Here is a 25,587-nt window from a genome sequence, read left to right on the forward strand (position 1 = left end):
TGTTAAGGAAGCAAGAGTGTAAGATTTTAAATACTGGTACTCACCAAGTTGCTACATGGCTTTGGGCAAGCAATTAACCTTTGGTGTCTCAGTGACTTCATCTGTAAAATAGGGATAAGGATTTTACACAGGTGTGATGCCTGGACTAATTAGTATAATTATCATTATAGATGGGAAAATAATGCTGGTCGTTGATATCACATCTCACGTTAGCACCTGGAGAATCACATATCTTCTCTATGTTGACTCCATTTTATAGGAGTCTGTAAAAAAAATGATGACAAAGGCTACATATGAAAACTGGGACAATACAGTTAAAAAGGTCTATATCCACATAGGCTCATATCCTTAATGGATTATTTTTGAATTTGCATTTATCATTTAGATGCTTTCTAAACTGAACACATAAACTATGAAATTACAAGGAAATTTTTCAAGGCCTACATTCAATTGATAAGCTTCCTTGCAGCAAAATGCTTTCCAGTTCATTTGTAGGTAACACCATGAGCTACCATAGAAGTTTAGGGTTGAGTGATAGAATTTAGGGTAATCAAAGTCAAGTAAAAGTATACACTGAAGACATTGCTCATATAACATTCCAGACTCCCCACTTCTGTGTGTGTATGTGCCCGAAAAGAACCCCAGCTCAAACAGTTAGGGACCAGGACAAACAACTGAGCTGCATGAGAAGCCAACTCTGCAAGACTGGGGTCATTGAAGCTGGGGACAGTAGGGTGTCCTTATGCCACAGCATGGGTAACAACTCATGGGGCAAGGAAAGGGACATGCGGAGAAAAACAAAAATGGCGTTTCTCTTAGGGCTTATCTAGTACTCCTAAGTGCACTTATTATGATTCCTAGGTGAGGATGAAATAACTGCTTTAAAAAAAAGATTACCTCTACATGTTGGCAAAAGTGCCAGTGAAACACAGAGAAAAATGCAGAAGATAGTGCTCAAAAGATCAGTACTCAACACTATAACCTCTGTATCCCTTACCACAGATTCGTGTTCTTTCTAGGTCCAAAATGTCTTCTTTTGGCTTTAGTTCCTCCCAGCAAAAAATTCTCTTTTCTTGAGCTCAGTGGATGCCAAGCCTCAAATCTCCAATGTCTCCAAAGAAGTAGCCCTAAATTAGCCTCTTGACAAGTCATTCATACTAAGGACCGTATTCTTTTCCTCTATATTTGCCTCAAAACTATGGGCAACAACTTCCAAAAGGAAAGGCTAAAGCTGTTGCCGTTTTCCTATTATCCTCACCTATCATATGAAACATAACAATTAGCATTTTTAGCAGGATTGAAACTGCTAACACAACTTCTCTATGTCTTACACCATTAAACTTGATGAGAAATCCCTTCATGATTAACATTCATCTCGCTGTATCGTGCTTGAAGGTTAATAATATCCACCATCTCCTGAGAGAGGGGGAGGGGAGCTTATTTATTAAATGAATAGCAGAGTGAGGCAACCAGGAAAGGAAATTCCCCCCTCAGTCCACTAGAGGGTGGTTTGGCAGAGCCGAGGGAGGACGGCCCAGGCAGAGAGGCACAGACAGCTTCCTGTCTTGTTCGCCTGCACTTTAGTTAAGAAGCAGCAAATTAGTATTCATTGTTTTCTATTCCTCACCCTGGGTAGGCTTTCATTTCTATTAGAGACACTTTACGAATGCCAGAAGTCAGTGTTGGCTGGGCCATGACATGGTGGGGGAAAAAGAACCTATAGAGTTAGACTGCTTAAAATAACATCCGGTCTAATTCTTCTAAATCAACACTGGGTGAGATAAATAGATATGTATTAGCAGATCCTAAGTTTAAAACTTTCACAGATTATGTAGCAGTATGTGTGCACTTCAGATATGGATGTGGAGTGAATGTTGCATGTACATTATGGGGAATTATACATAATGCATAAAGAAATGTACCTAGCCTTTAGCACAACAGCTGTTTCTGCTTATAAGCCTGAGTTACCCATGAAATGCAGTAGACATTTTGTAGTAAATATCCTACTTGATTGACTTTTTTTAGGCCTAGTCACCTATGCTGATTTATAGAATTTAGGAAGAAATATAAATTTTAGTAATGAAAGATGGAATTTTAAAATTTCCTGTATCAAAACATGCTGTGTTCTGAGAAAGAAGAGATGAGGAATTAGCCTGTTTTGGTGGTCTCTACATAGGTGGTAAAGCAAAAGAGAACACGTTTTTCCTATCTGTAATATTGTTCAGTGTAGCAAACCCTTTTGCTTGTTACAGTACAGCAAATGGAGTGTTTAATTTGGGATTCAATGTAGTCTAGAGTCAAGGTGCAGCAGTTTTATTACAGAAATACAATTTTATTGGAGGCTGAAGATTTAATTTCCACCTTACGTAGAGAGCCATAAACGGCATGCCTGTTTTACATTTTGCATAGTATTTGATATATGTAATTCCTGGCCTAATTTTAGAGTTTCAAAAGGTGGAAGAATCACAATACGTAGATTCAAATTCTTCAACACTTCAGCCACAGATGACATTTTAAAATGAGCAATTTTCTGTTTCTTAGTCATGAATTTGAAACCTTTGCTTCCCTCTCCAGAGCTCTGCACCACATCCTTTCCAGGTCTTCCTAACTAGGTGAGCCACAAAGCCACCTAAAGGACGCCCTCATGTTGGAACAAACGCTTCCTTTGTTTAAATCTGTCTACTAGATGGCATTCTACTAAAACCTAAGATGATCAGACGATATGGATAGCTTGCCATCAGTTGTGCCTAGTATTTGTCAGGGTCATATATGTTAGTAATTGTTCAGATGTATGTATTTTGAATAAAATAATTTGTAAACATATTGGAATGACTGTGAGAGAAATAATCAAATAATGTTAGCTGTAAGGCTGTATCCACATTGGAATCCAAATTTGGAGGATTTTGTCATTTTCTTTCCTTCAAACATATTCATTATCGGACACACACACACACACACACACACACACACACACACACACACAAAATGTTGCTCTTCCATCTGTTTGCCTTTGCAGCATCAGTTCTCTTTATCAACATTTCATACCTCCTCTTTACCACCAGGTGGAGCCCTTTGTTTATGGACATCTGTCCATTTCCTTTCTCTCAAAGATGCTACCACATAAATAGCTCCAGAGCTAAAATACTGTTGCAAACACGAAAATTTAACACACAGAGATAAAAAAGTAAAGCTTTTCAGGCATTGGTATAATAAACCTTGCTTTGAGTCCTATTGCTACTAGATTTGATGGCTTACACATTTTCCTATTTACAACTCCGGCACACCAAACAGCAGAAAATAATATTGTTGCGTGTGCCATAAACAGTGTTGCTGCAGGTCTATTTTATGTAGTACTATCTTTTTTATAATCTCAAATGTTTGGCAACTGCAGTCAAAAAAAAAAAAAAACCTAACCAAATACTATATGCTGTAAGCTTCAGTTGTCTTCAGTCTTAAAATATATACCTCATTGAGAAGAAAATGTTTTCTTCAGACAAAAGAGAGTGGTAATTCAGCTGTAATAGACAACAATGTAAAAATCTTCTCTTAATCAAATTCATCTCTCCTCAATTTGAGATCCAGTTAAGGATACGTCAAAATCCATTTTAGCTTTGATTCTATTTAGGAGCTAATTAAAACTGAATATTATTAGCACAGGTACATTGCTCAATTATTTTCATATTCTTATTTTAAGAACATAATCAAAGTTCTTCTCATGAACAAAAGCAATAATATTTTACAATTGGAACCCCAGTTTGCATGTGCAAATAACTGTAGAATGAGCTCACCTAAACTACCTTGCCAATGACCTCAACTTTGATCTGGAAAGATCGTTTATGCACAAGTAAAACATTCACATTCTCTATGCTAATTCTGTGTTGGATCTTTTCTCAAGGTAGTTTACTTATGGCAACGTTGGAAGGTCTTTTAATAACATATGTATTTTCTAACATCACTGAATTATATATTTAACTGGAATATCATTTCTGTTTCATTTTTTATTTTAATCAGGATTTGCTCCCTTTGTACTTATATATGTAAAATTTTGGTTAAGCATCTGCAAAGCAGTGAGTGGAAGAAGATTTGCGTACCTGGTTTATTTAGTCAGTCTCCCAGCCTGAGAAATCTGGCTTTTCTATCGGTATACAAACTGGTTCTTCAATCAGAGGCTGAATGTGAAGGAGTCCTTATACAACAAAATGCTGGAACCACCATTTTGCCGTCTGCTCGCATACAATAAAATGGTGGCACAGAAAACAGTTAACACATTGTGCCCACGAGAGTTGTCTGAAAGTATTCTACTCTCTAATCCAGGTATCAAGCCGCTTTTTAAAATACTGTTACCAAGTGGCTAGACGTATTTGCGTATGTGTGTAATGCACGTGTGTATGTGTGTGTGGTGTGTATGAGATGCCAGAAGAACTGGATGTGTACATTTGATGAAAGGATAGAAAGAACTAGTCAAAAATTAACACTCAAGCTGAGAGTGAAAGTAAACCTACGTAAAAGCACAGGTCCTGCAAATTGCTTCTAACAGTTTACAAAAGCTGTATAGTGTATTTGGCCTTGATAACTCCTTTCATTTTAGCATTCACTGAAAGCAACTTTGAGCTAGGAAATTTAAGGGAGTTGGTATTCTTTTATTTCTTTTCTTTCCTGATGTCCTGTATAAATTAAAAGCAAGCCCCAGTAGACTCTCACCTGGAAACTGAATGGTCTTGCTTTTACAGAGGGGAAGGAAAACCGAGAACCACTCTTTCTTTCCTCTTTTACTTCTGCTCTTATTTTGTCATTACAAATGCTGCCTTGGCTCTTTTAAAGTGTGAAAATTCTCATTTTTCTGCAGTACTTCAGACTCACGCAGACTCCTTGGGGATACAGTGAGGAGCTAACCAACTGCACATGGGAAATGAGACTGTTCGTGGTTAGAAAAACTGCAGTCTTTGGTAATTTTCCACATGGAGTAGAAGTCATAAGTGACTTTTTTTCTTTTACGTATAATGACTTTACTTGAGTAGTTGGTATAGAGTTGTAGGCTCAGGTTTGAACATGTGAATGCACTAATGTGTTTTACAAAATTTAATTTGACTTCTTTCTATAAACATTTTCACTATTTTCAAGTGCATAATAAATAGGTTAAAACGGGACACCCTCCCTCTGTGATCCCCTCACTTCCAGACAGAATTATAAAAGGCTACTGTCTGTAAATGAGAAATAGCCCTGTAAGACCCACCAGCAGGTTATGCAATATGTGACATAGACCACCAGGGGCTGAACTGAAACCACTAATACTTTTTTCATAGCATCATTAGCTAGAGTTAAACAAGGTGTCAAAGTGGAAAGATGGGGAGGTTAACCTGGCTCATTATACTTGCCTGCCTTCATTTTAATTATTTTTTGCATGAAAATTAAACACTAATATTCAATTTTATGATTTAAATGTGTTAGCCAAATACAGTACCTTTTATCTTTTTAAACGATTCATCCATTATTTTGTGATTATTATCTAAACTTGATTTTCAATAAATACTAAAATTCTCTTAACAAAATGCAATTTAAATTTAAGGCTAAGGAGAGGTTATTAGTAAAATTTTCCCCGTTGTATTTTATGAGATAAAATTGATTTTCTTTTTTTGAAATTTAGATCTTAAATCAAAATCTGCCTCCAACCAAGATGAGTGGGCCCAGGGCTCATGGAGTGAGTTTGCATGCATTCTTGACCTCATGTTGACAGTCATCGGGAAAAAATATGTTCTCTTTATAATAGCTGCTTTACAATTTGGGACATTGCTAGGTTTTTACATGCACTAATATTAGTTGCCCCATGTACCTTAAATAAAGCCAACCCAATAAATTTAGGATTGTGACTGAGAAATAAATGCCATGTCAGTAAATCTCAACCAGATACCAGAAGAAGGATTATGTGATTGTTTAGTCCAAAAATTAAGTTTCATCTCTTTAATTGGTGTCATATCCTGTCCTAAGTATGTAGTGCTTAAATCAAAGGCAGCCACATTAACCTGGAGAGGAAACATAATAACAACTCCTTTCATCCCCTGCCTCAAATGTTTGTATGCTCAACCCTAATTTTTGTTAAAACACTTTCAGGCAAAGACAACAGGAAATAGTAAACATGGCAACACCGTGAAAATAATTTTCAGATGCACTATTTCTCTCCAGGTTCAAAGAATCAGTTGTACAGGCTGTGGAAGAAACTGATGTATCATTAAACCCAGTGCAGACAAAAACAGCCACCCTTCCAGCAAAATTGATACTTCTGTTCATTTTATAAATCTTGGTTCTAGCCAGACTGAAGCCGGGAATTAACTCGGTCTCTCACATCAATGGCCTGAAACGGTGGTGCATCACGGTAATACATTCAAAGGGAATCAGGAGTATCTAACAACAACTTTAGGAGCAGGAATGCAATTGTAACTGACAGCCAGATGTCTGGTCGGGCTGCTGCAACTACCTATCAAGACTGCAGATGGTCTTGAGATCTTTGCATCTAAACAGCAAGTCCAAGTGAATGATATACAGATAAACAACAATACCACAAATCATCAGCACAAACCAAAAACATCGCTGTGACTGATAAAGATTTCAGATGTCAAGAGTTAGCCAGCTCAACTCCTTACTCTCCCCTTTCTCTCCTATCCAAACAAAAAGCATGATAGTGGTTGAGGGCCCAGCAGGAAATGTTTGGATACCCAGTGCCAAACATTAGTCCTTCACTGAAGCCTTCAATATACTTCAATGTTTAGATTACAGAGGCAAAAAAGGCTCCAGTAGAAATTACTTTACATGTGGGATATTAATAATTTGGCTAACTCTATGTTACATTTATTGTACTTCCTCTTTACCTTAGAAGAGTACAGTAAAATTCAAAGAGAAAGAAAATTTAATTACCATTAAAGCAATGATCGGCATAAAGCTTTTGTTCCTCGAATATGTGTTTCAAAAAAAATGTGATGTTATTCTAGTAGATTAGATAGTGTTTTTTAACCTAGCTAAATACACATATTTCTTCATTTTCACAGATTCCATATTATCTTGAAATACTTTTCTTTTATATACCAGATTTGACATGAATTTTGCACTTCATAAACTACTACAAGTATCAAGCCATTCTAATCCAAATGTGGATAAAGAATTTGGGGGAAAAACTTAGTAAAAATGTCTTATTTTGTAAAGCAGTCTGAAATTTTAATTGATTTTATAGTATTAAATAGTTGCAAAAATAATAGAATTATATTCAACCTATATATTCTTTTAGTGAGCATGGGTGGGTATTTCAGTACCATCAACCATTTTGCAGTTTTCATAAAGTCTCTTCGAGTGACTAAAGATTATGCCCTTTCAAGCAAATGCTTTTTAATGAAGTTAATCCAAAGGTTCCTAGATTAAATATTTCAAATACATTTCGCTTATGTGACATTCTTCACCAGGGCTCCAGTGTACCCTCCTATTGTTGCCGGTTCCAAACCCATTTTCAGGTCTCAGCTTTTTCCATGAGAATGTCAAAACTGGAGGCCTTTCAAAGTAGCTGTTGTGAACACGGAGGCCCCACAGCCAGGCTGACAGTCCCTCCAGTTGCTCTCAGATACTTGCTTCATGTGGATACACAGAGCAATTCTCCAGACACAGACGCATCTGATGTCCTTTCCCGAAAATATCATTCCCAGAAAAGATGCTGACCAAGAAGAAACAGCAGGGGTGAGAGAGTGGCCAAAGCACTTGAAACATCTTAACAAGCACTAATTAAATGTCGTGCTTAAAAAATATGGCTTAAGAAAGCCAAATACAATAACTTCTTACAGATGGTTTTAGGAACTAACAAGACCTGTAGGAAATGGTGCATTAAGATTAGTGTCCCCGAAGTCTCTTACAACCATTAGTGACTGGAGGTGCTGTGCACTTTAGAAGGAAATAATCAGAATTTGCCTGATGTGAAGCTGTTTGTTTTTTTTCTCATTTCTCTCTGAAGGGAACTGCGCATCTGTCAGTGCATTACACAGTCAATATTGACACGGCCAGCAATGGAATATAAAAGGAGCATTAGTGGCCTTGAAATCTTTTTCTGATGGGGTGCAAAGCCATCCTGAAAAACAATTGTGAGTATCAAGAAGGCAGGGACTGTGCTTCATCATATCGGTATGACAATGCCAATATCGTGGGCATTTTGTAACTGTTCACTTATTTATTGAACAAATATTCCTTCAGTGGTTATCCTCTGCTGGCTATGGACTATGATTTGGAGATAAAGTAGACAGATATGGTATCTACCTTTCCGAGTGTGGAAGCTGTGTAAGGTTATTTGCTGGAGACGGATGAATGGATGGATGGGAAAATGTGTGCTGGGGGAAAAAAGGTATTTCTCAGACACAGGTCTGGTGGTCTAGTCTGATATTCCTTTAGGATGCGACCCTTGGTCTGAGCACATTGAAAGAAATATAGAGGCAGATTCGCCAGGTGAGATGGCTCAAGACAAACCCAGTGGCAGTAATTAGTCCCAACATGAGCCTGAAACTAGGTGCTAGTATGGAAGTCTGAGCTTCTAATGAAGGGGCTTTGAAGTTAAGTGAGGTTTCCCACGATCTTAGAACGTATATGGCATTATTGTTAGTATGAGCTTTCTTGGTAGAATCTGGAAGAGCCTCTGGTAATAAAGGAAAATATAGGCCTAATATTTAAACGTTTTTTTAACCCAAAGCATAACTAAAAGATTGAAGGGTGTATATATGTCTGACTATTGTTAAGAAGACACCTGTTGTTTCCAGTTGCTTGTATATTACCCCTTGGGAAGATGTGACTTAGCGGCCCAAACTGCCTTTCACACTAGCAGGCTTCTTGATCTCTTTACTGTTATTTGTCTGTCTTAATTTTACTCCTATTTGCCATGTATTCAACTGTTTAATACTAGTATTCTACACCTTGTCTATACCCATGATGCAAAATTGGGGTTCAGCTGTGAAAGGATTGTTAGAAGCAGTTAAGACTCAATGGAGGGGAGACTGGAGACTGTCAAACCTGCACTCTCCAGAGCAGCCAGCAGAGTGCTTTGGGGATAGAAGGAGCTCTGGGCAGGGGTTCTGTCACAGAAGCTCTGTCGAGTCAAGCTGGCGGTGGAAATAATGAGTCAATCTAGCCAGGCCATCAGGGAGGTGTGAGGAGAATTCAGAAAAAAAAAAAAAAAAAAAAAAAAAAAAAAACTTCTGTCAACTTGGATGTTTTCCATAAAAGAACTAGTTAACTAGATTTTCCTTTTCTAGCTGGTTGCTTTGCAGTATAATGAAAAGGAATTTCCAAATGATTGGGTTGATGGGCTAGCCATCCCTGACCCCACACAACCACTTGTGCCACATCACTCCTGGCTATCAAAACCACATAGCAACCACCACCACCTACCCCATTCAAAACAAAATCCTCATTAGAATCAACAAGAGAACATAAACTTGCTTTGGAGGTGGTGGTATTGTTCATTTCATACATTCACTCAACAAACATTCACTATGAAACTCTTCGGTGTCATCTACTGAATAACTCTACACATGCAAATTGGTAGGAAAAAAAAGCTGCTGAAGGAACTCTTAAGGGAAAAAATTATCAAAGTTATAGCATTACAAATACAAGTTTCAGCCTTGGGAGAATCCAAAACCTAAAGAAAACAAGGCTGTTTTCCTCTAATGTCCTGGATGAGGACAGAGTGTTTCAGGTAATGCTGCTGATGAAGATGATGAGCTGATGTGGATGCTAGCGCTGCCATTCACATGGTGAGGGCTCACTGTATGCCTGGCACTGTACACAATACATTGGTTATTTCATTGCTGTAACAAACGTATTAAATTGGACTCATTATTCCCATTTTACAGATGAGAAAACTGAGGCCCAAAGAGGCTAAGTAGCATCTAGTACTGGTGACATCTAGTAAATGGAGGAATCCAGATTGAACTTCACAGTCATCTTGCTCCAAAGCCCATAGCATTTTGCCTTCTTTCTAATTTGGTTGACTTGCTTTTGGTTGAGGCCATGTAATATTCAAGTCAAAATCTAAGTGATTTTCACTCACACATGTGAGAACTGGGTGAATGTTTTTGAAGCTAGGTCTGGAAGACGATTAAGATGACCTGTTAAATGCATATTTAAATGCAACATTCCCATGTATTGTCTGAATCTTAGTAATATTTCATGGGTTCCAAATTTCATTCTTTGTGTTCCCTTTTACATCAGACCTCTCCAAAGAGGTGCCACAGATGTAATGTTGCAGGTCCCAAAGGTATTGCCCTTCATGTCCAGATGGAACAGCACTGTCCCAAAGCTGGCCCCTCAGCAGCTGTGACAGGCAAGAAGCAACCCCCACATGTGTAGCTTAGCAGGATGCCACCCAGAGGTCTGAGACACGGTCAGGGAAGAAGAAAGAATGGAGGAGAAAAGAAGAGAAGGTGAGGGAAGCATAGACAAGAAAGCAAGGGAGAGAGAGGGAGAGAAAACTGCAAACAGCCATCTGCCACTGCCTCCCAACTGGCCTCTCCAACCACAGGCCAGCCTCCTTTCAAGTTCCTCAGCAGAGAGCTGCATTCAGAAAGAAGCAAATGAGGGATGTGGAGGCAGAAGACCTGGAAGTCTTGACTTGTCATCTGAAACATTTGAACTCAGGCAAGCCGTGAACCTCTCTGGGTCTCAGTTTCCTCATCTGTAAAAATGAAATAAGGATAAGGTCCATTTCACCAAATATTGAACACCTAATGAGATCATGTATTTTTAACAGCTTTATTGAGTTGTAATGGACATATAATAAACTGTACATGTTAAGCGATGATGCATTTGAATAGAAGCATTTGTAAGCCATAAAACTTTCATCTCTACCAGGCTCAGAATCTCACAGTAGCTCCCTAATTTCTTTAAGCCATTTTCTGTCTGGTTTTTAGGAGTCTTCATAACTGGTCTGCACCTTACCCAGCCACCTCATTTCTCACCATTTTCCACTACAGACTCTGATAACAATGAGGCTAGCCTCCTTAATTCAGCATTCTCTCCACTAGTTTTTCCCTGGAACACCAACAATGACCACCAAGCCCCTCTGCTCATCTTCAGCATCTTCATTCTCCTGCATTTGTTCAGCCGTTGAACACTGAACACTCTGACAAATACTGTCCTATGTACTGGGGATGCTTCTGGGAGCAAGAAAGAGAAGTTCACTGCCATCAAGGGCCCTCCGAGAGAGCTCTTGACAGTAAACAGGGTGTTCCCTGTCAGCATCCTCCTCCCTATGTGAATCCTCCAGCTCTGATGCTCTCTCCTCTGTGAAGTCTCTTTTAATTACCATTAACTCATTATCTTCTCTCTCTCTTTTTTCCTACAGCTCTTGTGGGCTGTTTCATATAAATCAGGGTATGATTTTATTTTTTTAAATTCTCACCTAAAAAGCACCACCCAGGAAGCTGTTTTTTTTCCATATTCTTATAACCCAGAGTAGACATCAAATGCTTGTTGATTTCAGAAGAGCACATCAGAAAAGCTGGGCATGTGTGAGAAACTCTCCCAGGAGACAGAACCCACCATTGCCCCTCAGTGGCACCTGTATGGTGGGCTGGTCGGCCCTGCTGGGAGGGTGGCACTAGCAAGGACAGTCTGATTCACGGCTTGTCCAAAGCCAACCACAGGGGAAGCCATGCTCAAGGACATCTTCCTGCTGCCGGCAAAAGACGAGTGTCTCCTAGCAACCGGCTTGCAGTGGCTTCCTGTCCTGGAAGCCTCCCTGTGTTCACAGCTTTACATCCTGGGGTTTTGTATTTTGGCCTTGCTAATCACTGTGTTTATTCTAGGTTCTGAAAATTGAGGAATAAATGCAGGTTAGCTGCCGACGTTCAAGCGGAGACACCATTTTATTCATAACCTCCTTTCAGCAACCACTCATGACTTTCATGGAACAGAATGTTTGATCTTCGTCTAAAAAGGGTAAATATATTTTTTAAAGATTTCATTTATATCAAGGCAGTTGGTTTGAAAGATACATAAAAAAGGAAAAGCACACATTCTTTCCATTGAATAATCAAAAAGTACTCAGACCTTTTCAAAACAGATACACTATCATTCAAAACCTGTTACAGCAATAAACTCTAACTTGGCAAGTTCACAGATGCAGAAGGAAAGGCGAGGCAAATTGGAAGAAAATGGTTCAAAGGTCCTTAAAAGTTTTGGTGGCTTAAAATTATGTCTGCTGCAATATGGATTGAGCATTTATTTCCTCCATGTTCTTCCTAGAGAGTCTAACATTAGTTTCAAGGTATATAGTGCTACATTTTATTTTGTGGGATTGAACTCTGCAGTTGATGTTGCTTTTTAACATGTTCTCTTGTTTTTATCAAATATTCATCAAGACACAAATTCCTCATCTGTTAAAAAAATTAATCAGACTTCCCACAGTGAAGAGCTCAAAACTATAAGTATATCCTTTATTCAAAAAACCCACAAATGTAAGTTAAAAGTATGATTACTCATCTCTTTCAATAAGAAAACTCAAAGACTTAAGGTGAGTTGAGTGCCCAGAGTTAAATATATGAGAGGGCTGGTAAACCCCAGAACTCTTTTCCAGCAAAGCCACCAAAGCCTGGTACTGCCTGGGGTTCCCTGAGCAGCAAGTTGAGGTTTGGAGTCTGCTACTGCTGTATTTAGGCAGTGAGCTTGGTCTCTGCAGACTTGTGAGTTCTTTGGAGGTATCCCTCAATTCCTCCCCCCATTTCCCTCCCCCTGTCCCAGCAATACAGCCACAAAGTCATGAGTCCAAGATTAATTCTAACTGTTTTGGCCGTAGTAGACCCTCTATAAACCTAAGAATGACTTCTGCCTTCTCAGGGATGGTATAGGATTTACCAGGTAGCACCAGTGACTTCCAACTTTTCAGCATCTACTTTTGAAATTTATCCATGGATGGAGTTTTTAATAGGGGGTGTTGCACATTCCTTAGAATAACTCACAGGCTCCTTAGTTTCCTCTTTTGGGGTTCTGTACATATTTGTTTCAGGGGTACAAAATGAATCACATGGCTACAGCAGGGCACTCCTGAATGACTCTTGCTTATTCATTAAAGAAACTCGTACATGAATCAAGGCTTTCCTTATGGTCTCAGGCTGTTCTTCATTCCCTGAAATGGTCAGAACACCCATCAAGAACACCCATCAAGCATCTTGGAAGAATGCATATCTTCAAAGGCCATAAAGAAAGAACGTTTGGTTAAAATGAAAAACTGCTCTGCCACCCACTTGTCTGAGTTCTCCTTTCTTCATCTTTAATCAATATGTAAATCTGTTCACTTGATGTTTTAATACAAGTTGAGGTAAATTCAGCTTCATCATGTTTTCCACAGAGGGGAAAAGTAACCCTGACTTTTCCTCTGGCCCTTTTCAAATGTCTACATGTAGTGGTGGAATGAGCTGAAGACATGAAAGGCCCTGGGAGGCAGGCCTGTGTCTTACCCTGCTGGGCCTAGTATTCCAACCACCACACAAGACTAATTCAAGAATAACAGGCCTGGCTCCCAACCTTAATCATTTCCATTTTCATTATGGTTTACACATTAATTGTAAATGACCAGATTGATTAGGGACTCTTTAAAAAAGCCAAACAGATTGGGAGGCAGTGCAGGATAGCATTAACTGTATAGGTTTGACATTTTCATAGACCTGGACTAAACATCCAGACCTGTCATTTACTAGCTGTGTGACCTTGGGAAAATCACTAGGCTTCTCTGGGCCTCATATTTTCCTTAACTATAAAATAGGGATTGTAACTACCTGTATGAAAATCAGTGTGAGAATAAAATGAAACACTGTATGCAAAAGATTTTGCATAGTGCCTGTAACTACTGTTTATTGAATAAAAGACTGTAATACGTACTGCTTTGATATGTGTGGCATACTAACTGTCTTACCAATTGTCTATTACTTATGTACAAAGCACTGTGGTGAGTGCTATAGAGACCCCTCAAAATTTTGGATGCTCTCTTTTCTTAAAAGCTTTATAATCCGATTACTAATCAAGGAGACAACACAGAAATCCATAGAAAAAGTAAAATTGCAGTTGGATAAAACTTCTCTTGGAGTGCTGCCCACTCTCAGTAGTCAGGTTCACACCCGAGGCTGACAGTGCTTCAGTTATTGTTTCATGGGTCACACCTGAACCAACTAGGGCAGTCAGCGAAATAACATTCAACATTCATCTAACAAATTTTGATTGACCTACTGTGTGTCAGGCACTGTGCCAGGTGATGGAGATGTCAGTCTTCCTGGAGTTTAAGAAGCACTCGGGGTCTGTTTTAAGCATTTCATATGAATTAACTCTTTTAACTTTTCAACAAAAGAGGGGCTACTAGCATCAGTCTCATTCCACAGATGAAAAAACTAATCACAGAGAGGTTACATAACTTGTCCAGGGCCACACAGTAATAGACAGCAGAATTGGATTGGAAACAAGCAAAGTGGTTCTAGGGTCTGCCCTGGTATCACCAATACCTTACTGCTTTGTAACAGCACCTTTTCTTATGAGGAGACCATTGCATGCCTCTGGTGTGGTTCCTTTACTCCTGTTTTTGAAGATGGATTCTCTAGATGAAAAGACTAAGGGTTCACTCTTTTCTTTCCTTTCGTCACTGAAGACCTGAGAAGGGACTGTAAAGTCCCTGTGGACACTAGTTAGCCCTCCATTAAGCAAGCTGTGTGTCATCAGTTATATTTAAGCCAATCTCTTGCTGTTTTGAATAAGAGTTAAAAACATACTTTGATGCATTAAATAGACCTACCTTAGGGGAAGTTTACTTCATAATTGAACACAATAGATTTCTAACTTGAAAGCTACTGTAGGCTTTCAAGTATTATTTAAATTGTCCTAGACACAAATTACTCATAAAATTGAACTGTCACTTCATAGCAGAATGAAAATTAATATGCTCCTCTTGATTCCTGAACTTGAGCATAAATTCCCTTATGCAAAACACTCTGGAATTTGGAGAGCTAAGATCAGAACCTTTTTCTCTGCTCCATGTCATGTCTTGTGTCTCGTGTGGTAAAAGGCAAAGAAAACAAGCTATCAGTAGTAAGCAGAATGAAGAAAGAATGTTTAGTCAGGGCATAACATCACTTTCTTTCCTAGTTCTTTAACTGTTAGAGAAATAATTTGAAAAAGACAAAAAAAGAAAAACTGACTCATATTTGCAAACAGAAAATACCAGAAAAGAAGATAAATGGTTGCCCAAATGGCCTCAGGACATAATTGTTTTTAAGGGAGGGCTGCAGTCCTTCATAAGCTCTTTCCAGAATCTAGACCATCACAGACACATAGGAGACTATTAGACTAGGCGCTAAATTTTGTCCATGGTTAGCAAACGACATACAAAAAACTAAACTGCTCCCTTGAAGTTGAAATCAAAGAGTGTCATGAGCAGCCTTATATATTTCTGAATGGGAGAGAACACACATGTGTGATGGAGGCAATCCAGAGAGAGGCGCACTTCCCAGAGGCTGTTTTAAACGGTGACAGATTACAAAATCCTAATGTGATATGTTGGAACATGAAATACACACACACACACACACACACACGCACTTGCTTGTGAAAAACCCTGCTGAAATCTTTAAAAAGCCAAAGTTTAGAAGAACACGTGCTACGGATGTACCAACGGTAATTTCAAAATCACTCTGTTTGAGTCCATTCCTCACCTCTTTTATCACTTTGACACACTCTTTAGGAAATAACAGAGAAAGAGAAATATGAAGCTGAAGACAGAAAATTTAATTATAAAACAAAGCCACCCACCTTGCTTTCAGGGTCAGGAGATACAATAGCCTTCTTTTGCAGCAAGAATGAACTTAACACCCGTGTGTTAAATGATCACTTATCTATTTAAAAGAAAAGGAAATGGTTTTTTAAAAGAAAGCTATATTCTCAGTCCTTCTCACTGCAAGTCTTACCAAAAAATAAAATAACTGTACTGTGACTCTCTGGCACAAGGCACAAGGCAGAAAGCCGAGTCCTTAAGTCACTATTCCCCTGTTTCGCAAAACAAAATAAAACCAAAAACCAACAGCAAAAGGTGTTTGGCAGGTGGGAAAGGGCCCTAAAACACCTTATGCCCTCCTGGGTCCCTCCCAATGCCTTCAGTGTGGGCTGTGGAAGCAACACTGCTCAACACCAATGTCACCATCGGCTGTTTAAATACCACAAAAGTACACTTACAAATGAGAGGAAAGTGGGGCCAGGCGCCGTGACTGACATGGATATGTACAGCCAGCCTCACTGCCACTAGAACAGCCTTAAATGCCCACACAAGGAGAATAAAAAGAAAAGCACATTTTGCAATAGAATAATTTTTTTTTTTTATTGAGACCGCGGAAAGTCACATGACCCTGCATGTAGCCTTTTAGGAAAGCAACCGAAATGGTAAAGCCAGGAGCGGGGGCTGCCTGCTTCCTCCTGCAGCCTTTCAGCCCGTCCTGTCGCGCGTCCACATTCTTCTGGGCGCATCTGTGGAGCTATTAAGTGGGATAATCCCTCTGGCCTTTGATACATTTCTGGACATGATTATTTCATTACTCGCAGTATATCAGTAGGATCATAATAAAAAGGACTTCTGACAACCTGCCAAGAGTTTTGTGGCCTTGTAAACACAAAAGTGCTCTAATAAAATTTTATTAAGTGTTAAAAGTCATAAAAGTGAAATAACATAAACTACAAAATTTACTGTCCTCAGCAAATGCTGAAAATATCTTCCACAGTAAAATTAAATTAGCATGTAATAGACAGAGAAGCAGTGTGGAGTGGATTTAAAAGAGGATCCAGGGAAAATGACACTGTAACCCAATCAGGGTCACGGGGATTTAATTCGGATTTCCCCCCCTAAATGTGGATAAATGTGCTGATTACAGACGAGAGCTCGGGGGTTACTGGAGTCTCACACATTGTCAATACTTCGGAAGGAATAATATATTGCAGATTGTAACAAGCACGGGGAGCCGGCGAAAGGCAGGGTGTCCACTAGAGCGCGCTGAGAGACCGGGAATCCCCGCAAGGGCGCCCGCGCCCGCGCCGCCTGCCGCCCGCTGCCGCGCGCACGCCGCATGCACGCCGCGCCCTCGTCCCGCTCCAAATCATATTTACAGTTAATTTTTTTTTCCGCTCTCGCCCGTGACATTTTCTCCAAATCGGAAGAAAATGAAGTATAAGTCGAGCTTTGCTGCAGGCAGCCCTCGGTCTCCACTTTCAGATTCGGGGTCTAGGAGCAGAGCGCCCTGCCCGCGGCGGTGCTAAACTCGGGGTACAGTGTGTGGCCCTCAGCGAGCGCCCTGGGACTGACCGCCCCGCAGAGGGATGCCGAGGAGCCGGCAAGGCCGGCGTCCGGCTCTGCGCGGGGCGCGGGTGCGATCCAAAGGCCGCGGGCCACCGGCCTCGCCGCGGGTTCAAGTGCGTCCGGGTTTGGACGCCGCGGCTCCAGGAGTGTGCTCTCTCTCCTCCCCATCCCCTCCCCGGAGTTCAGCGTATCCGCGGCTCCGGGGACCCCTCTTCCCGGCCCTCCCAGCCGCGCTGGGCCGCCCGCCTCGGGCCCGACCCATCGCGCCTGTCTCCAGTTCCTGGCCAAGGCGCGAGGACGCGGGCGGGCACCAGGTTCCCGCTTCTCCCAGGCCACGATCCCGGCCCACGCACGAGGCTCCCGCGCCCATCGTGGAGGCTCCGCCTGGAAAAGAAATTCGACTTCCTCTCCAAGCTGCTCCGAGGGGAATCGGAAATCGGCAGGAAATTACCAGAACTGCCAGCCTGCGCCTTTGCAGCCGGCTCTCGCTTTACTGAGGACGAGCAGCTCCCACCAAAGTCTTGCCTCCCCCTACCCCGAAAGCCCCGCTCAGGTTTGTAAAGAGGGGTGCGAGATCTGAAAAGTATTTGTCTTCTAGGGAGAGAGATGTTGGTAAGGGGCCCAGTGAAAGACGGGTCCTTTTTAGCTCATCAACGCACCACGTCTTGCTTTGCAGCTCCAAAATGATGCCAGCGCTGCTGTCCTGAGGGTCAATATTAATGCGTTAAGTGGAATGGGAAATAAATGGACAGTGGCACATTTCGTGGCATCATTTTTATAAGGGGGACGTCCAAAGTTTTAAGCTGCACTTAAGAATTAGCCACATCTTGCCAGAAATTTAATATTTTTTGATAAACTCGTTAATAAAGCCTAGGAAGAGGTAAGTTAAAGTTAGTTACCGCGTAGATCCTCCAGTCACTTTGTAGAAACTTGCACAGGTTACTAAGATGAGGACGACTTGTATTTTTAATTTTCTAGATTAAGTGCAAAGGCATTGAGTTTTGAGGTGGCAAGGTTAATGTTCAAGGACAAATGGAACAGCCAAGGATCTCTTGAAAAGCATTCACTTGCTATTAATACGTAAGCCTGAAATAAATAGAATTAATTTACAGTGGGAATTATATGCCCATGTTTTAGGCTTTTTTTGTTATATTAGCTATATGAAAAGGGATGCTCTTTAGTGATTTAAAAAAACTCACCTGTTTGTTGTCATTTGCAATTTGAAATAGCCGACAGCAGTAAGGCTAGCTAAAAAAGCTAACAAGTCGACTTCAGTGTGGTTTGACATTTACTATCAAAGCTTTGAACGCTAAGAAAAACAGAATTTTTAAAAATGCATATAAATAATAAAATTTCATTGTGACTCAATGTCCCTGCTCCTGGAGAAGGGACAGATGACACTCAGCGACTGGCTTGGAACCATTCCCCCTGCAGATGCATTTGTGGATACAGTGGGTCAGGGCTGCCTTTGAGTATGTACAGCAAGTGCTTATGAACTTACAGAAACAAATGTTTTACTATCTAGGATTTTCTCAATAGTTTACTCTAAAAGTTTTGCATGTAGAAATGTAGGATAAATATTTCTTCGAAAGGAAAAGTTTTGAAAGGAAACTTTATACTTGTATTTTTTTTCTGTGTTCACATTTCAAAGTTCATCTGTCTTTCAAAAAACATATTTTCATAAATATTAAAACACTGCAACTATTATTTTTAATTCTTTTGAGCACCATGTTTGCTGTAAGTAGTTTTTTAAGTAAGATTATATAATCCTGTTTAAGGAGTTTAATAGAGAGAACAGGATTTCCAAGCCTGTAAATGCAGTCTATATAAAATAGCGAGATCAAAGCTTTTTGTTAAGAAACTTGAGAATGTATACATTTTAAATGAAGATAGAAACACGTTTTAAAATTATTTTTTCCACACCATTTCCTTCCCCGCCAAAAGAATTCAGAGACTATATTCCATAGTCTAAAATGGCATAATCAGATGTAAAATTATTACCATAATATATAGTTCTCTCAAGATGGTGGATACTTTTTAATATATTATGAAGAAAGAGTTATATTCTCAGCCCACTATAGGTTTGAGGGAATGGAAAAGACGTTTCTAAACACACTTTACTCCTGAAATCTATAAGACTATTAAGCTGTGCAGGTAATTGTATTCTAAGTGGTAAAAGTATTTTCCAACTGCTTTTAAACTTTGAAAATTTTATATGTATTTTAATTAGCACTTTTATTTTAAATGTTCCAAATATTTCACTATATCAGCTATGTGATAAAAATTATTGGAATTTGTTCCCTACTACTTTCTGCATAAACAATTGAACATATTTTATACTAATCTTTTTATATACATGGGATAAATTTGAACATGTGTCTTGTTGGTATAAAAAACAATCCAAATTCATTTCTTTCTTGAAAACTTGGCATCGATCTTCATCTTGTTTTTTTATGCACACAATTTGGACATGCCAGTTTGTAGGCAAGTTTGAAGACAGTGCAAGTTTTATGTGGAAGAATGTATGTTAAGGTATGAAATAGCTAATAGCCAAAATGAAATCAGGAGGTGTGGCATTCACTCCTTTGGATGATGATTTTAAAGGTAGTTTTGCACTCAGGAAGGATTTTCTTATGCTCTGTATTTATGAATATCTAAATTATCCTGCCTTGCAACTTCAAAACTCAATAACCAAATACCAAATTTATGTATTTTCAATGTGACTAAGGCTAGGAATATGAGAAGCAGATTGGTTTTATGAAAGAAAGCAAGCATTTACAATTATATTTTAAAATATAATCCTAATTTCAGTTTCTGACAGAAATCTTGTGGTCAGCTCATCAGTTTTTTAGATCAGTTTCTAAATAGCATGTAAAAACTACCTTTTCCACATCAGAAGTTCATATTTAGGTTTCCTTAACTGCAAAATCACTTTAAAAGAGAGTGTTTTATGTGAAGGACCATTTCATGTGTTGGTTCCATCGATTACATATGAATGTATAAAAATCTTGTTTAAAGACCAGTAAAAGTGAGGAAATTCCAAGTCAGGCTAGCTAATTCCATTCATAATTCATCCCGAGTACCTGACTGAGGAAACTTGCAAACAGTTTATAGCTATACATACAAAATAAGTTGACTTGCTTTGTAAGCTGGAAGCAGAGTTAAGTTTGATCTCCCTGCTTGGAAAGTCTTAAATTAATAAAATTATGGAATATGGTTAAGCTTTTCAGTTTCCCAGGAATTTTCCAATATCAATGCTTTTTGGATTTTTGCGTTTTGAAAATGTAAGCATGGAAAGGCAACTTTTTTGTGCTGAGATGAAGTTAACTTTCACCCATCCATTTCCTTCCCACTTACACATTTGTTCAGTAATTCTTCGAGTGCTGGGGGACAGAGGCCCTGCCGTGAGAAAATAGCATATGCCATTTCTCTGCTCCCTTCAGCCATCCCTACCCACAGCCCTCCCTTTATTCCAAGCCAGTTGGACAAGTATTTAGCATTGACACATGTTTCAAACTGCTGCATCCACAGCCCTAGGTAGTTTTGGGGATTGGCAGGAAATCCATCTAGACTTTGCCTTCTGAGCTGGGAAAAGCTACTGGAAAGTCCTATGCCTTGATACTGGGGCACTTCTAAGCTGTCTTTCCAATTTTAAGCAATCCATCAGTTGTTAAGCAATCCATCAGTTGCTTTCTAAGACTGCACTGTATACTGATGCCTTCTCTTAGTTTTGATGTTCAGAAGATTTTTTAAACATGTTCGTAGATTTCTTAAACATTCTAATTGTAATTTTAAACTAGACTAATTTTAAGGTTGAAAACTGTCCCAGAGAGAGTACTTACATAGTAACTTCAATCTGATGTGAACTCGAATGACTTTTAAAAAATAAGATGTTGAAAATGTGGGTTTCCGGTGGAAAAGGCTGCCATCTACTTAGAGTGGGATCCTTAGGACAAGTTAATATCCAGCAGACACGCTTCAGTAAACTGGAACAAGCCTGATGTGGAATTACTGACTCCCTGTTTTCCTGAATGTAGGTCATTTTGTGTCCTTACAATTTAACGTTTGAAGGGATTTCCTGTCTTTGAAGTACAACAGTTTGTCACCTGCTTGGCTAGCTGCCTTAACAGTTGGGGCTCCTTTCCTACTTTGAAAGACTTAGTGACTCCATGTTCCCTAACTAGAGTTTCCCAGCTCACTGAATGCATGCTGCCTGCAGGTCTGGGACTCTCCCGTACAAGTTAGTGCCTGCAGATTCCCTGTTCCAAGCTTCATTTCTCTAGGTCAAAGAGCCTAAAAGAAAAGCCCGGAGCCATACACTCCTCTGGTTGAAGCCATAAAGAGGTAAGCTTTCATAATGTAGAGCCATATATCAAAATTCATAGATTTTTAGAACCAGAGTAACTAGTGCTCAGTCATTAGAGTCTCGGGCTAGAGCAAAACACAGCAACTGGTGCCAAATGTACGCTAGTGGCTGAAACCCATTTAAGTAATAAACAAACAAATGTCCTTTTAAGAATGTGGTGTTATTTTTACTTAAGAATGCATATGACTTTATCACCCCTTATAATATATGATATTGATCCTGAAGTTCAATATTTCAAGTGAAAATTTGCCTGTTCAAAAAGAAAATATTCACAAATGAGCAGTGTGTTAGAAGACAACTGAATTGCTTCTAGGAATGGTGGGTATGCTAATATTTACCAAATGATACAACATGTGCATGCCAAAGCTCTTTGTAAACTATAACACACCTCCAAATGAAAGCTATTTGCATATATTTCAATCAACTTGTCTGCCTTTACCACATCCACCAACTAATCCTTATGCTCCCACTGCAAAGACTCTCCTCTTTTTGGAGAAGAACACCAATTGTTTGGAAGCCTGGACTTTTCAACAATCTTAAGGCATCTTCATAGTATCCCTCCTTAAGAGTGCTTTCATCTTAATATTAAGTAAACATTTAGAAGTTTATGAACTTTGGGGACTTTCTTTTCAGATAACTGAACATGTGTATATAAAATTACAATATTCGGATAAGTGAGGGGAAGAAAATAAAAATAGGTTTCAATACAGTTATGGCTTAAGATCTTGATGAAATCGAGAGGAAAGTAGAAGTCAAATGCATCAAATGAAGAAGGGTCAGACTGAATTCTGTTTGTAATTTTTTCATATGAACTGAAATGCAGTTTTTCTGACTATATGTTTTATTTTATAAATATTAATCACTTTGATTCATTTAATTTCTCTAGAAGAAACTGTAGCTTTTGTAACAGAGTCTGCTCTACTGGGTTGTGTATGGGCACCTACCAGTTTGCTTTCTAGTCAGTATCATGTGAATTGTCTACAGAAAATGCCCTTAGCAAACACCTTCAAAAAGCACCCATTCCAAGAGCACACCTCTTGTGTTTCTCACGAAGCAAGTGGTACTATGTCTAGCCAAGGAGGCAGACTCAAATTCATGCATTTATCTCAGGTGTTTTGGTGACCTTCTTCCTAGGTCCTGCTCTTGGCAACTGTAAGCCAAGTGTATATAAGTATCAGAATGGATTCTCTAGGTACCAAGTGAAAATTCTATCTCTAGTCACATGCTCCTGCACCCTTTATGTGGGAAAAATGTTCCAGTCTTTCCTTGATTACATCACAGATGATACGAGAACAGGACACAGGGGATAGGGAACTGCTGAACAGCTGGATATCTCTGGAAACTTGGAGCACTTAAAAACACTTTGAGGCCATGCAGCTGCTCTTTTTTTTTAATTGTCTTCAGTGAAATTCCAAAACCCCAATAATATCTACCTTAAAAGCATCAGGAGTATTTTAATTGGGCAATAACCATCCATATTTTCCTTCTGATAAATTAAAAGGGATTAAGAATGACATTTTATGATGATTATAAAGTATATTACTGACCCAAGGGACAAGAACAATTATGAAAAATATGTCCTACATATTTGGCATGAATATGAATTTAGACTTTAAACCATTCAACTTAAATGCGCAAGCATCTTATTAAAGCTTATAAAATAATATTCACATAATGATAACAGAGTAACTTATAATCATGATTGATATTATAGCATCAATATTGCAGCAGCCTTTGTGCCAAATACTGAAATTGACTTGGTCTTTGCCTGTTGGACTTAGAATAAAAATAAATACATTATTAAAAAGATGAAGCATGGTAAAAGATTTTGTGCATTTGAGATTTTTTTTTCTTTCTCTGATTAAAATTACTAACCATGAAAAGGAAAAGTGATTTTGAAAAACCTGGAAAACCTAGTGAGTTGGAATTGTTCTACTAAATGTTGGAAGAAGATCTAATCAAAATTAAACTTTAATAGCCAGCAGCCGTTTGAGGACAAGTTCAACTTACATGAATCCGGGTCATCATTTGAGGGTAACCCATCAAGCTTAGCCTAGCAGTGGCCAGGCCCTAAAATAGGAGTCGTCTTGGAGAGCAAGAGCATTTCTGTATTTGAGTTAATGCTACCCACCAGCAATCAAGATCAATTAACTCTTGTAGTAAACTTTTTTAATGAATTGGAGATGACTACAGAAATTGCCAAAGACGATGTGGGCAAAAATGGATGGGCTAAGTGAAGCGGCTGCCTGTATCAGCGTTTACTTAGGCCCGGCCCCACAAAGCCCTAGCAGTTGCCATTCAGACACTTGCATGTTAACAACATTAAGACCTTTAGAGTGTATATTTAACTGTATTTTCTTCCACATAGGTATTGGCACTTTTTAGCATGACCTACCTTTGTGTGTCATGCTAAAAAGTGTATGTAACTAATAGAACACACACATTTAACTTATTATGGGCCTGGGTTTCCTGGGTTTCAGCTTCAGTGTATGTCCCCTGGCAGGTTTCTTAACTGGTCTGAGCCTAAGTTTCCTCATTGATAAAACAAAGGCACTAAGTGGTGCCTTTTTGCAATATTAAAATTAGTATTAAATGGAATAATGTTCACAAAATATCTGGAACAGTTTGCTGTCAGTAAATATCTGTTACTACAGTTGCAAGGGAAAACAAGATTGAATCTTTGTTCTCAGTTTCTGTAATATAAAATTTTAGAGATTGTTTAAAGAGAGAGAGCATCTAAATGAACAGTTTCAATAGCATCTTATTCATATTCAGAAATACAGCCCTGAACTCAAACTTGAAACTTCAGGGTTAGCCAACCTCCCCTCCTCCCATCACCACCTGAAGGAAAATATCTTTGTGTAGCACAAAAGAACTTAATTCTAATTCCTTTTTTTTTTTTTCTTTTAGGACAGGGTCTCACTGTGCCATCACCCAGGCTGGAGTGTGGTGGCACCATCATGGTTCACTGCAGCCTTGAACTCCTGAGCTCAAGTGATCCTCCCACCTCAACCTCCCGAGTAGTTGGAACTGCAGGTGTGAGCCACCATGCCTGGCTGATTTATCTTTTAAAAATTTTTTATAAAGACTGGGTCTCAACTATATTGCCCAGGCTGGAAAAGAACTTCTTTCCCTCCAAGTGATACCTTTTCCAGACAAGTCAGCTTAAAAACTGACCCAAGGGCCCTGAAGTACACAATTTCCTTGGAGAAAGAAAGAAATAAGGGAAAAGGACTTGCTGACTTGCTAATTCATTTTGGGGCCTGTGGGTAACATCAGAATGGCAAAGCACTTGGGGCTTTTTTCTAATTTGTATTTTTTTAATCTTCTGAGAAGTGACTTTCATATGCCAAGATTCATTCCATGATTAGTTTTTGTGACCAAGTTATGAACTCTTTTGAATATGGGGACCTAGAATAGAAATGATAACCTACGTATAAGAGCTTTGTGATTGGCATCCCCATCATGCTGTAACTGACACAAAATAAACTTAGGATTATTGCTGCATAGTGTGACTTTAATGCATAAGCATATTGTAACATCTGACAAACTGCTTGATCTAGATCAGCAATGTGTAACCCATTCGTTGTTGTCACTCTCAACAAGGTCTTATAGTCAAACATCATCACTCTCACTAAAGAGATAGTTTACTGAAATATACTGAGATTTTGAAACTGGAGTCAAGAGGTAGCACACTGTTTTATGTTGATCCATTTAATGGTCCTTGACAGTCAATAAAAAGACACTGTAAGAATACATGAATGCTGTAATTAATAGGTCTATTGATAATATTTTCAACACCAGGTAGGGAGGGAGAGAGGGAGGAGGAGGGAATGAGGAAAGGGAGGAAGTGAGGAAGTGAGGAAGGGAGGGAGGGAGG

General features: G+C 39.2%; 1 long non-coding RNA gene and 1 pseudogene across 2 annotated transcripts; both read left to right on the plus strand.

Moving 5' to 3' along the window:
* Window positions 1–4,860: 4,860 nt before the first annotated feature.
* On the plus strand, window positions 4,861–11,947 carry LOC108527143 (uncharacterized). Its single transcript, XR_001884713.1, has 3 exons — window positions 4,861–4,946; window positions 7,988–8,114; window positions 11,826–11,947. It is a non-coding gene; the product is annotated as an uncharacterized LOC108527143 (long non-coding RNA).
* A 3,717-nt stretch (window positions 11,948–15,664) lies between these two features.
* Window positions 15,665–25,463, plus strand: LOC108527104 (uncharacterized; annotated as a pseudogene). Its single transcript, XR_001884692.1, has 4 exons — window positions 15,665–15,675; window positions 17,212–17,894; window positions 21,561–21,685; window positions 24,618–25,463. The product of XR_001884692.1 is annotated as an uncharacterized LOC108527104 (transcript).
* Window positions 25,464–25,587: the final 124 nt, after the last annotated feature.

This window comes from Rhinopithecus bieti, unplaced genomic scaffold, assembly GCF_001698545.2.
Source record: "Rhinopithecus bieti isolate Rb0 unplaced genomic scaffold, ASM169854v2 scaffold_3062, whole genome shotgun sequence".
Lineage (NCBI taxonomy): Eukaryota > Metazoa > Chordata > Mammalia > Primates > Cercopithecidae > Rhinopithecus > Rhinopithecus bieti.